General features: G+C 59.2%; 1 long non-coding RNA gene across 1 annotated transcript in view; it reads left to right on the plus strand.

The window, feature by feature from the left end:
• The window catches only part of LOC124983942 (uncharacterized), a 48,096-nt gene extending 37,917 nt beyond the window's left edge, over positions 1-10,179 (plus strand). Inside the window, exons 2-3 of the long non-coding RNA XR_007108511.1 lie at positions 4,498-4,608; positions 9,683-10,179. This is a non-coding gene — a long non-coding RNA (uncharacterized LOC124983942). The remainder of the gene's footprint in view (positions 1-4,497; positions 4,609-9,682) is intronic.
• The last annotated feature ends 523 nt before the right edge of the window (positions 10,180-10,702 follow it).

A 10,702-nucleotide genomic window follows, 5' to 3' on the forward strand; every position in this document is an offset into this window, starting at 1 on the left:
CCAGCTCCACCCTCTCCATGTGACCCGGGCCATCTCTGAAAATGGCCGCGTCACCATCCTGCCCCCAAGCCAGCCCCACACCACTTCCTGGCCCATCCACCACCCACTGTCCTTCCGTGACCCAGGCAGGCATGAAACTTCAGAGACATTTGACTCATTGGTCCCTGTCACCCCCCGTGGCTTGTCATCAGTTATGACAGTCTTTCCTTCAAAACACGGTTCACATTTGTTGCCCCCGGATTCCAGTCCCTTCTCTCTTGGTCTGTTCTGATCTGCAGTCTGGATGACTCTGCCCACTTTCTAACGGCCAGCGTCCCCTCCCGTCCCCTCCACAGCCAGCTCCCTGTGAGCTCCCTAGAGTCCTTCTAGGAGTGCACAGCTGTTCCCAGGCAGGGAAGAGGCTCCATTCGCTCCCCTGGCGTCCCGGAGGCCGAGGAGCCCAGGAGAGGCTGCCATGAGGCCTGATGCCATTCGACCTGGGGAGGAGGGACCCCAGCCAACTCCTACCCGGCTCCTGCACTTGAGGGGACACAGTGGATGATGTCACGCCCACATAATCCTTACTGTAGGCTTCAGGAGGACAGACCGCAGAGATGGGCCTGAAGGAGGAGGGTCCTGTCTGAGAGCTGTACTGTGGGCAGGGGAGGTGACCGCGCCTGGAGGGATAAGAAGGGCCAGGGTGTTTGGGGCAGCAGGGTGAGGAGGGGCCAGGAAGCCAGGGTGGGAGGCGGCAGAGCAGAGGTGAGCAGCCGCTGGAACCCCTGTCCCCTCCATAATCTGTGCTTCCCAAATGCCCCTGACTTCCAGGTTGGGAGTCCCCGCCCTCCCGCGCATCAGCGCTGTGGGGTGGCACTTCACAGTTCACCAGCACTGAGGCGGGCAGTGTGTGTCCCCAGAGGGGAGGGTGGCCGGCGCTTCTTGCCGGGAGCCAGGCCTGGAGGTTCCCTGGCCCTGGGTCCCCGAGCCCGGAGCTTTACCTGGTGCCCCGGGTCCCTCTGAGGACTGGACAGGCAACAGGCCCACTGCTGGGAACCCTGGGATGGAGCAACAGTGCCCCGGGGGCCTGGCCAAGGCAGCTTGCTGGGCTGGCATGGCCTCCCGTGCGGGGGCCGGGGGTCTGGTCCTGGGGAGCAGAGGGGCCTGGGGGCGGATTTGTGTTTCCACTTGATTTCCTCAGTTGTTTTCCAAACGTGGTGGCAGGATCCTGAGGGGCGTGGTGGAGGCGGGGAAGCCACCGGAAGGCGCCACAGCCCCTACTGCCTGCCCCCATGTGACTCAGCCGACTGTCACGGAGCCACGTGGAAGTGCCTGGAGGCTTCCGTCCTGGGCTGCCGGCGAGTGGGTCAGCTGGGTGAGGGCTCTGGGCCCACATGGGTGACCGCCCATGTGACCACAGTCTCCAAGTGCGTCCTTGGGCCCTGACCCCTTTGATCCTGTGAGTCAAGACCACAGCTGACCCCCACTTTCCGCAACATGGGGTCAGTACCTGGACAGGCAGCGTACCCTGAAACCTGGGGTTGGCATAGTCACCTTCTGAGCTCCCAGCTCCCTCCTGCCTCTCCAGCTGCCCGCTCAACTCCTTCCTGCTGTCCAGCTTCCGGGACCACGGTTCCGGGCCTTGCTGCCTCTGTCACCTGCCCTCTGTCCCCACCCTTCCTCAGGCTTGTCCACCGGGGGCTTCCACCCTCAGGGTAGCTTTCTGCCTTCCTGGGCTGTCCCACGCTCTGGCCAGGGCATCAGAAGGGCCTTGTCCCTGCCACCCGCCCCTGCATCTGCAGACCTGTCCAGCCTCGCCAGGACCTGCTCGGCCACTTCTGGCTGGGTGGCAGCTGGCAGTCCCAGCCTGCCTCTGGGTTCCAGCTTCCTCTTCTGAGAAGTGGGAGGTAACCGTGCCACCAGTGACCTCTGGGCAGCGGACCTGTGAGACGGAGGCAGCTGGCCCGGGCAGGGTCGGGAGGCGGGAGGTCTCCAGGAGCGGCCCTCGCGGCAGCACGCACCCCGGCAGTTCTCTGAGCTTCGGTTTGCCCAGCTGTAAAACGGGGATGACGGCCGTGCCCTCCCCTTGGGGTGGAATGAACTAGCGGCAGAGACCCTCCGCCCCCGGTTCCCGGAGGGGTCCTGCCACTGAGCTGGGGGCAGCGAGTCGGAGCCTGAGGGCAGCGACAGGAGGGAGTACTGGGTGGGCATCGGCCACAGCTGGGAAGTTTTTAAAAAATTAACTGATAATTTATTCTTAATAGGAACTAGTATTTATTTTATATCAGCATCAGGCACTATAGCTAAATTGAAGTTTATTGCTATTACTCTCTGTGTGTGCGCGTGCGTGTGCCCGTGCGTGCACACTTGTGTGATGTTGGGGACAGAGCCCGTGGCATTGCCCACATTAGGCAAGTACTCTACCGAGGAGCCACCTCCCCACCCTCAAGTTTATTTTCCCGGACAATCCTGAGAGGTGGGTGCCAATACCTTCTCATTTTTCAGATAAAAAGATAACGTAAAGGAGTCAGTGCTTGCTCAAGGTCACAGTTAGGCAAGTGAAGGGCTGAAATGAAATTGGGGCAGAATCTCCAGCGGGGAGCTTTCGGCTGAATGTGGGGAGGTGAGGAGGCGAGGTGAGCCGGCCGCTTGGTCTGGGGGCTGGAGTTTCCAGCTTAGAGCTGCCCCCACCCCGCCCCCTGCTAGCTGGGGGCTGACCTCCCTGTCCTCGGAGCAGATCCTGTGCTCCGGCCTTTCCCACCCTCCTGCCCCTCTGGTCAGGGTGAATCCTCCCTTCCGGCCACACCCGTGGCCTTCCTCTGGCCTCTGCCCCAGCATCTCTTTCCCTCTGGGTCCCGACTCTCACTTTCCTCCTCACACTGCCTGGGGCAGGAATCGATCCTGCTGGATTCTTTTGTAAATGGTGCCTGGCCGGCTTGGATGTCCCTACCAGCAGCCTCACAGAGGGCTTTACACACTCAGCGTGCACACGGCTGGCTCCCACCGCCATCCTGTGGGCCCTGGGATAGGGGAGGATGTCAAGCGGCAGGCGGGAGCCAGCAGCCCCCTTGCCTGCTGGGGTGGGTGCCTGGCCCAGGCAAGCTCCTTTCAGTTCAGGTGGGGTCACCCACCTGCCCCACGGTCCCCAAGCTGCGCAACCCCTCCTGCCCACTGGCCTCTCTGCCGTCTGAAGCCCCTGACGCTGTCAGTACTCTCCGCGGTGACAGCCCCGCGCTCCGGGCGATGCTGACACAGGCAGGCACTTGGCACCTGCCTGCTGCTAATGCCCAGAACTGAACTGCGGCCCAGCAGGTGCTTTGGTGGCAGCAGCAGGTGGCGAGCCCTGGCACAAGGGCTGGTTGGGAGACGCTGTCTCTTCCCAGCCAGGTGACCAAGAGTTGTGGCCTCACCCGGCAGAGCGTCCCTTCTGCCTGTGGAGAGCGAGCTGTCTTCTTTGCACTTACCGGCAAACCTGCCTGGTGAGCGCGATTTTACAGATAAGAAACTGAGGCTCTGGGAGTCCAGGGACCAGCCTGAGGTTGGAGGCTGGGCTCTGGGCTCTGCTTTTCTGGGAAATCTGCCGATGTTGCAAGGTAGGGTTGGAGGTGGGGGGGTGTCCTCAGGGCCCTTTGAAGCTTAATAACCACCCGCGGGGGAGGCTTCATGACATGCAGCCAGAGTGGCTCAGTTGACCTGAGCCTGTGGACCCCGCAGGCCAGTGCCGCTCTCCTTGGGCACCTGTCCTGTAGGAACAGGGGCCTCCCTTGGCACAGAGCAGGGCTGGGTCAACACGGATCGCAAGAGCTGGATTGCACTGAGGAGGGGTGGGCAGCCCAGGGCCCTGTGGCCGGGGGTCAGGAGTATACAGGGTGCAGGGGCGGCAGCAATGTCCTGCTAGGTCCCAGGCTTCTGCCCTGGACTCCTCAGGGTATTCCGTGTAGGGCAGCCGGAGAGTCCCAGCCACAGGGTCCCTGCCGAAGGCCCCGAGTTCCCTCACACCTAGGCTTCCCTGGCCAGGCCCTCCGACCCCCTCGCCCAGGCTCCTTTCCCTCATCCCCCTGGCCACACTGTCTCTGGCTGTGGCTAAGCCCAGTGGCCGCCCCCCTCAGGCCTCCCCTTGCTGCTCCCTCTGCCTGGAACGCCGTTCCCCATTCCTTCCTCTCTCAGGCAGCTCCTACAGGGACCCCCCTGACCACCTTTCTAATGCGACTCCCCTCTACCTGCTTGGCTTCTCATCATGGAGCTGATGACCACCTGACTCTTCGTGCAGGGTTATTGTCCATCTTCCTGAGGTCAAGGGTTTACTGTCCCGCTCCCTGAGGGCAGGGGTGTCTCTCTTGTCCATAGCCATAGCCCCGGGGCCTGACCAGAGCTGGGGAAGGCAGGCCGGCAGGCTCTCTTGGTATCCCTTGCCCTGTTACCAGGCGAGGTCTAGAGGACCTGGGCATCGGGGTGGGTGGGTGAAGGTGGGAGAAGGAGAGAAAACTGGGCTGAGAATGAGGACATTTGATTAAATTTTAGGGAAAACTTTCTACCAGACAGAAGTATGCAGTGTTTCAGGAAGAACCAGGCGGAAGAGGAGTCGGGCAGCCCTGGAACTGGGACCAGTCCTGGAACCTGAAGCCAGAAGATGTAAGGATCCCCCAGAGGCGGGGGTGGGCCAGGCCGTGGAGCCTGACTGGGCCCAGGCAGGTAGAGGCCCGTCCACGGCTCCTGTCCCTAGTCTAAAGGCTGCTGGGATTTGGCCAAGCGGCCATGTTGGGAGTCTGGTCCCGGCCACTGCAGACCAGGCCTGGGAGACAGGAAATGGCCTGCTCACTGGAAGGCCCCGAGGTGCCCTCGCTCCCCCCACCCCAACAGTGGCCTCAGGCCCCTGCGCCCGCGCCCATGGGGTTAAATCTCTCCCTGTCTCTCTCTGCTCCAAGTTGTTTTCCAAGCAAGGCAGAGAATGGTTCTCTTGTTACCAACATGGCTTCTGGGCATTGGGTAATGCGCTCCCTCGTCTCCTGCCCTGCGCCACAAAGGGACCTTTTGTTCCCTCCCGGCCCCTCTCTCTGGCTCTTCCCCGGCCCCCCACCCACCCGACTCCCTCCTCCCCACGCCTCCCGCCCCACTCTGCACCCCTGGGCTGTGAGGAGTGACCGTGGCCTGGCCGCGGTGCCCTCCCTCTCCCAAGGCGCCTGGGAGGAGAGCGGGCCTTGGCGGCCGGCGGCCATCTTGAGAGCGCCCTTCTGAGCGTCCCAGCTTCTCTGAAGCCACGGGGTCAGGGTGGCCGCATCGGAAGTGTCTAGGACCCAGGGTGGTGTCCTGTGGCCCCTTCTTATCCTCCAGGAAGAGGTGGGACCCTCCTCTCCCAAAGCCCCGGCCCAGGCCGCCTCCCTGCACCGTGAGGCGGGAGCCTTCCGTGGGCCACCCCACTTGATCCGCACAGCGGCCTCCAGAGGCCAGCGAGCTGCCTGTCTTGGGAGGTGGAGACTGGGGCCCAAGGGTGAGGTCTGTCCCAGGGCCTCAGTGGGCAGGTGCTGCAGCTGGGCTGAGTCGCACGCTCCCTCAGACATCTCCAGAAAGAACCTCCTGCACTGACCCCGACTCAGGGCAACACCCACACTGGGCCTGGGCCTCCAGAGAAAGCCAAAGCCTAATTCATTGGGATGTTTTTTTACAAACAAAACAGAAAATGTCCAAAATGGGAATGTCAGGAAGCCAGCCAGACAATGAAGTGTCTGCTCTCTGAAAAGACAGCTTCTGTCACTGTCTCCTCCCATGGACCCTCACAACCACCCTGGGAGAGAGGCAAGGACAGGCTGATGACGTCATTTTCAGATGAGGAGGCTGAGGCCCAGGGAGGCTGCACAGTCAGAACCTGAGCTCACCCAGCTGACTGTAACTCTGGTCATCTCATCAAGGACGCTGCCTACCCCGGAGAGGGCCTGGAACTTGGGAAGGGGGTGGACACTCAGGCGGTTCAGAGTCCCCGGTGCCCTGGTCTAGAGTCACAGGGAGCCAGAGCCCTGGGGAGGCTGTGCCCCACACCCCCAAATGTCCAGCGCTCCCTCCACCTCCCTCCGTCCCTGTATAGAGAGAAGATGGCCCAGCAAATAACTGCCTGTTCAGCACACTGGGCCTGTGTAGATGCTCCCTTGAAACCACCATGCCGGGCCCAGGGTCCTAGGGAGGGGAGAGGACTGGGTGGTGGATGGGACGTGGGGCACAGGAGAAGGTGGCCATTCGGAACTGACAAAGGCCCTGGGTTGTCCCTCAAGGACAAGAGATAAATCGCATGTGCAAGACACAGGCCTGAGGTATCAGTGCCCCTACCCCTGCCCAGCAATAAGAAGGAAGCCTCCTGGAGAAGGTGACCAAGATGAGATCCATGAGGGTCCGGCAGGCAAAGACCTGGAGGGAGGGTGGAAGAGCTGGGGGAGCCTGAGAGGGAGAAGGGGCAGGAGCGCTGGGTGAGGCCCGAGCTGCCCCAGTGCTGAAGCAGAGTAGGGCAGGGCCGGCCCCAGCTGAGCATGGCGAAGGCACCATTGGGCAGAGCGGGGCCCTGAGGCCCAGGTGTTCCGAAGCGTCGTCTGGCCTGGGGGCAGAGCGATGGCCCCTGAATTCCAAGAGGTCTGATGTGTGTTCTGGAAAGGCCACTGTCCTGTGGCTGGGTCTGCCCGTCTGGGTTTTTGTTTCCCCGGCATCTACCTCGGTGCCCGGCACACCTGTGATCCATACACAGCTGCCCACCGCACACCGGGGCCACGGTCAGCTCCACCGTGGGACTCAGCCTCAGTTTCCCCATTTGGGAGATGAGAGCAACAGAGGCATGAAAGTGTCATGATGGTTCAAGGAACGTGGTTGGTCCCCGTCCTGCCTGTGGCACCCGGACACACGTGTAGGATTTGGGGACCCTGAGGCAGGAGCGCCAGCCGCCCTGGCGGGAGAGGACGGCAAGGGCAGCGATGCTGGCGTGGGTTCCGTTCCTGCTGGGACAAGGCCCTGTTGTCACTCCTGTTTGGTCATCCGGGAAGCTGAGGCTCAGAGAGGAGTGCCCTGCCCGGGGCTCCTTGGCCAGCAGGTGGATGGAAATGCATAAGACCCCCGAGCGACTGGGGACCACTGGTGGGAAGGAGCTGCAGTGGCCTGGGACCGTCCAGACTGATGGGCCGGATGGCGGGGGGCAGGCACAGGGCAGGGGGTGGCCAGGTGGAAGGTCACTCCATTTCCTGAGCCGGGGACACAGCAGAGCAGTCGAGCTTAGGGAGGGGTTGCCAGGAGGTCTGGAGTCTGGAGGGGGCCCAGGCGCGGGGCGAGGAGGGCGGAATGAGCTCACAGGGCAAGGGGACGCGGGCGGGTGGAGCCGCAGCCGGGGGCAGGCCGGCCTCTGGCCTCGCCAGACACAGCTCTCGGCCCTGACACGGCCTCACTGTGTTCAACTGGTGGCACCATGAGCACCCCCATTTTACAGAGGGGGAAACCGAGGCAAGAGAAGTTCATTCTGGAATGTCTGGAATAGGGATTTTAGGGACAGAGTGGGTGAGCAGTTGCAAGGGGCCAGGGGTGACGGCCAAAGGGTGCGGCTTCTCTCCTGTGGCGGGAAAATGTTCTGGGATGAGTGTGGAGACACAGTCCCTGAGGGCACCAGCCCATGCCCTGTGCCTTCCGCGTGGGGATGAGGCGGCCTGGGAGTCACGCTCGATAAAGCTGCTGCCAAGAGCCGAGAGCAGGGAGCACGGGCCCCGCCGGGAGCCGGGCGTGGGGGGAGGTGGTCCGAGTGCTGGGGGCCTCCACAGCGCAGCCCCTGGAGGGTCTGTAGCATCAGCCGCTCTGGCTGGTCCGAGGGTGAGACCTGGATCTTCCCTGGTGACCTGGCTCAGATGGGTGGGGGCCCCGGGCCCCACAGGAAGGCGGGCACATCTGGAAGTGAAAGTCTCCCAGGAAGACATCGTCATTGTGTACCTGGACATCTTTGCTCCTGGGAGGCAGTTTCTCCCTCTCAGGAAGGAGTAAACCCTGGTCACCAGTATTGTTTTATTTGAGTAATTTTTGAGGTGGGTTTTCCCTGGTTCCCAGGCGGCCCAGGAACTTCTGGGCTCAAGTGAGCCTCCTGCCTCAGCCTCCTGAGCAGCTGGGATGACACTGTGCCTGGCTTTCAACCATCGGGTGTTTCAATGCTTACTATAGAGATTTGGGGGAGTCTTTGGGGGAGGGTTGGGGGCAGGAAAAGGCCTCAGTTGCCTCTCCCAGAAAGACAATTCCCCAGCCCAGTGCCTGCTGGGCCCCAGGAAGTGGGGGCTGCTTCCCTCCCAGCCCTCCTGGTCCCAGAGGCTCTGGTCACCTGGCTGTCACTGTCACCATCAGGCCAACACCCAGTCCCTCACTCTGCATCCCACTGAGTGTGGACAGCCCCAACTGCCCTGCACCCATGGACCGTGACTACCCATGGCTAAGGCCAGAGACAGACATTTGGGTCTGCCGCAGTGCCCCCAGGTGTGAGCCTGGGTGAGGCTGCTGACCTCCCCCTCGAGGACAGGGTCACAGAGGCCAGGGCAACCAGTAAAGTGGCCTCTAGAGACTCGGGGGAGAGGGCACTGGGGAAGCTTCCGTGCTGAGGAGCCTTCCCCGGGGCAGAGGCAGGAGCATCCGGGAGCGAGGAGGTGTGGACAGCAGTGTAGATGGTTCTGTTTCTGGGTGACTTTCTGGGAAGAGGAGGGAGACGTAGGGTGTTTTAGTCAGTTTTTTTGCTGCTGTGACTAAAGAACCCAACCAGAATAATTGTAGAGGAGGAAAAGCTTATTTAAGGGCTCACGGTTTCAGAGATCTCAGTCCATAGGCATCATGGCGGGAGAGGGTGGCAGAGGGAAGCTGCTCACAGGAGATCAGGAAGCAGAGAGAGGCTCCACTCCCAGATACAGGTGTGCACCCAGGCCACGCCCCAATTCCCACCTCCCCCAGCCACGCCCACCACCTCAGTTACCACGCGCCTAATCCCTGTCAGGGGACTAAATTGCTGATTGGGTTAAGACTCTTACAACCTGATCATTTCTCCTCTGAACCTTCTTGCATTGTCTAACACGTGAGTTTTGGGGGACATCTTATACCCAAACTATGACGTTCTGCCCCTGGCCCCCAAAAGCTCACAATCATCTCTCAATGCAAAATACATTTAGTCTATTCCCAAGAATCCCCAAAGTCTCAACATTTCCAAGATTGCTCAAAGTTCAAGTCCAAGTCTTCTCTGAGGCTCAAGGCAATCTCTCATGGTGAGCTCCTCTAAAATTAAAAGCAATTTACAAGCATCCAATATATAATGGTGCAGAGTGAACATTTGCATTTACAAAATTAGGGGCATAGAAAGAAGGGATGGGGCCGAGGCTATAGCTCAGTTGGTAGAATACCTGCTTTGCACAAGGCCCTGGGCTCAATTCCCGGCACCACCAAAAAAAAAAAGGGGATGGGACCAAAGCAAGACTGAAATCCAGCAAGACAGATAAGTCCTATAGTTCTGGGTTCGCCATCTGGAGCACAGGACATGATGTCCTCTCCAAAGTGCTTGGGTAGCTCCACCCCTGAAGCCTGGTTGGTGGCAGCCCAAGTGGCCTCTCTCTGTTGACTTGTCTCTGCTCAATTCCTGCAGCTTTCCTAGGACGATGTCCCACATTACTGGCATTTCTTAATCTCAAGGGTCTCCACATATCTCCACATCTTGCTTTCTCAGGGGCTGCCTGCAGGACTCTGACCCTGCCGCATTTTGCCTGACCTTGAAATCTTGGTGGAAGCCTCCTTGACCCCCTAACTTCAACATCCTGCATTCCCGCAGAACCAGCATATGGTTGACGCCAAGGTTTGCTGCCATCTTGAGCAGTAGCCAAGCCTCCAGGGACCCTGGCTGCAGCAGCCTTGAGTGGGTGGCTAAGCAAGCTGAAGAAACTTCCTAGGCCCTCTTGTGCAAGAGGGGCGCCCTACTGGTCTCTTCTCAAGAGAATTTTCACTTTTACACCCTTGAACCTGAGATGGGTGTGATCTTGCTAACTCCTGAGATGCCCTCAAGCGATCTTTCTTATTGTCTCTAGGAAAAGTTTTCAGGGTTTCTTTAGTGATTGTAAAAAATAAAATTTAAAAATTACAACTTAGGTCCAGTTTTACTCCTGCCTTTCAAGTACAAGTTTTAAAAAATTTTCTGCCTTGTTTTCTGAATATCACAATAAACTTGTTTAAAAGTAATCAACAATACCCATGCCACTTCCTGAATGTTATGCTGCCTAGACATTTCTTCCACCAGGTTAAGAAGTCCATCACTTTTAAATTCAGCTTCATAGAAAAATCTCAGGACATGAGCAAAATGCAGACAACTTCTCAGCCAGAACATAACATGAATGGCCTCTACTCCAAATTCCAACAAAGTTCTCCTTTTCTGAACCCTCTTGAGCCCTGTCTTCACTGTCCATGGTCCTATTGGTATTCTGGTCTTCTGAGCTCCCACCAGAATCGGCCATTAAGCTCCACTTACAACAACCTAAAGCATTTCCAACTTGCACTGCTAAACATCTCAAAATTCATTCCCACCAATTCCAAAAAGCTCAAAAAGCTTCTGAACCACATGGCCAGATTAGGCACAGCAAAGGCCCCATTCCCAGTACCAATTCCTGTTTTAGTCAGCTTTTTGACTGCTGTGACTAAAAGACCCAACTAGAGCAATTATAGAGGAGGAAAAGTTTATTTAAGGGCTCATGGTTTC

This window comes from Sciurus carolinensis, chromosome 4 (assembly GCF_902686445.1).
Source record: "Sciurus carolinensis chromosome 4, mSciCar1.2, whole genome shotgun sequence".
In the NCBI taxonomy this organism is placed as follows: Eukaryota; Metazoa; Chordata; class Mammalia; order Rodentia; family Sciuridae; genus Sciurus; species Sciurus carolinensis.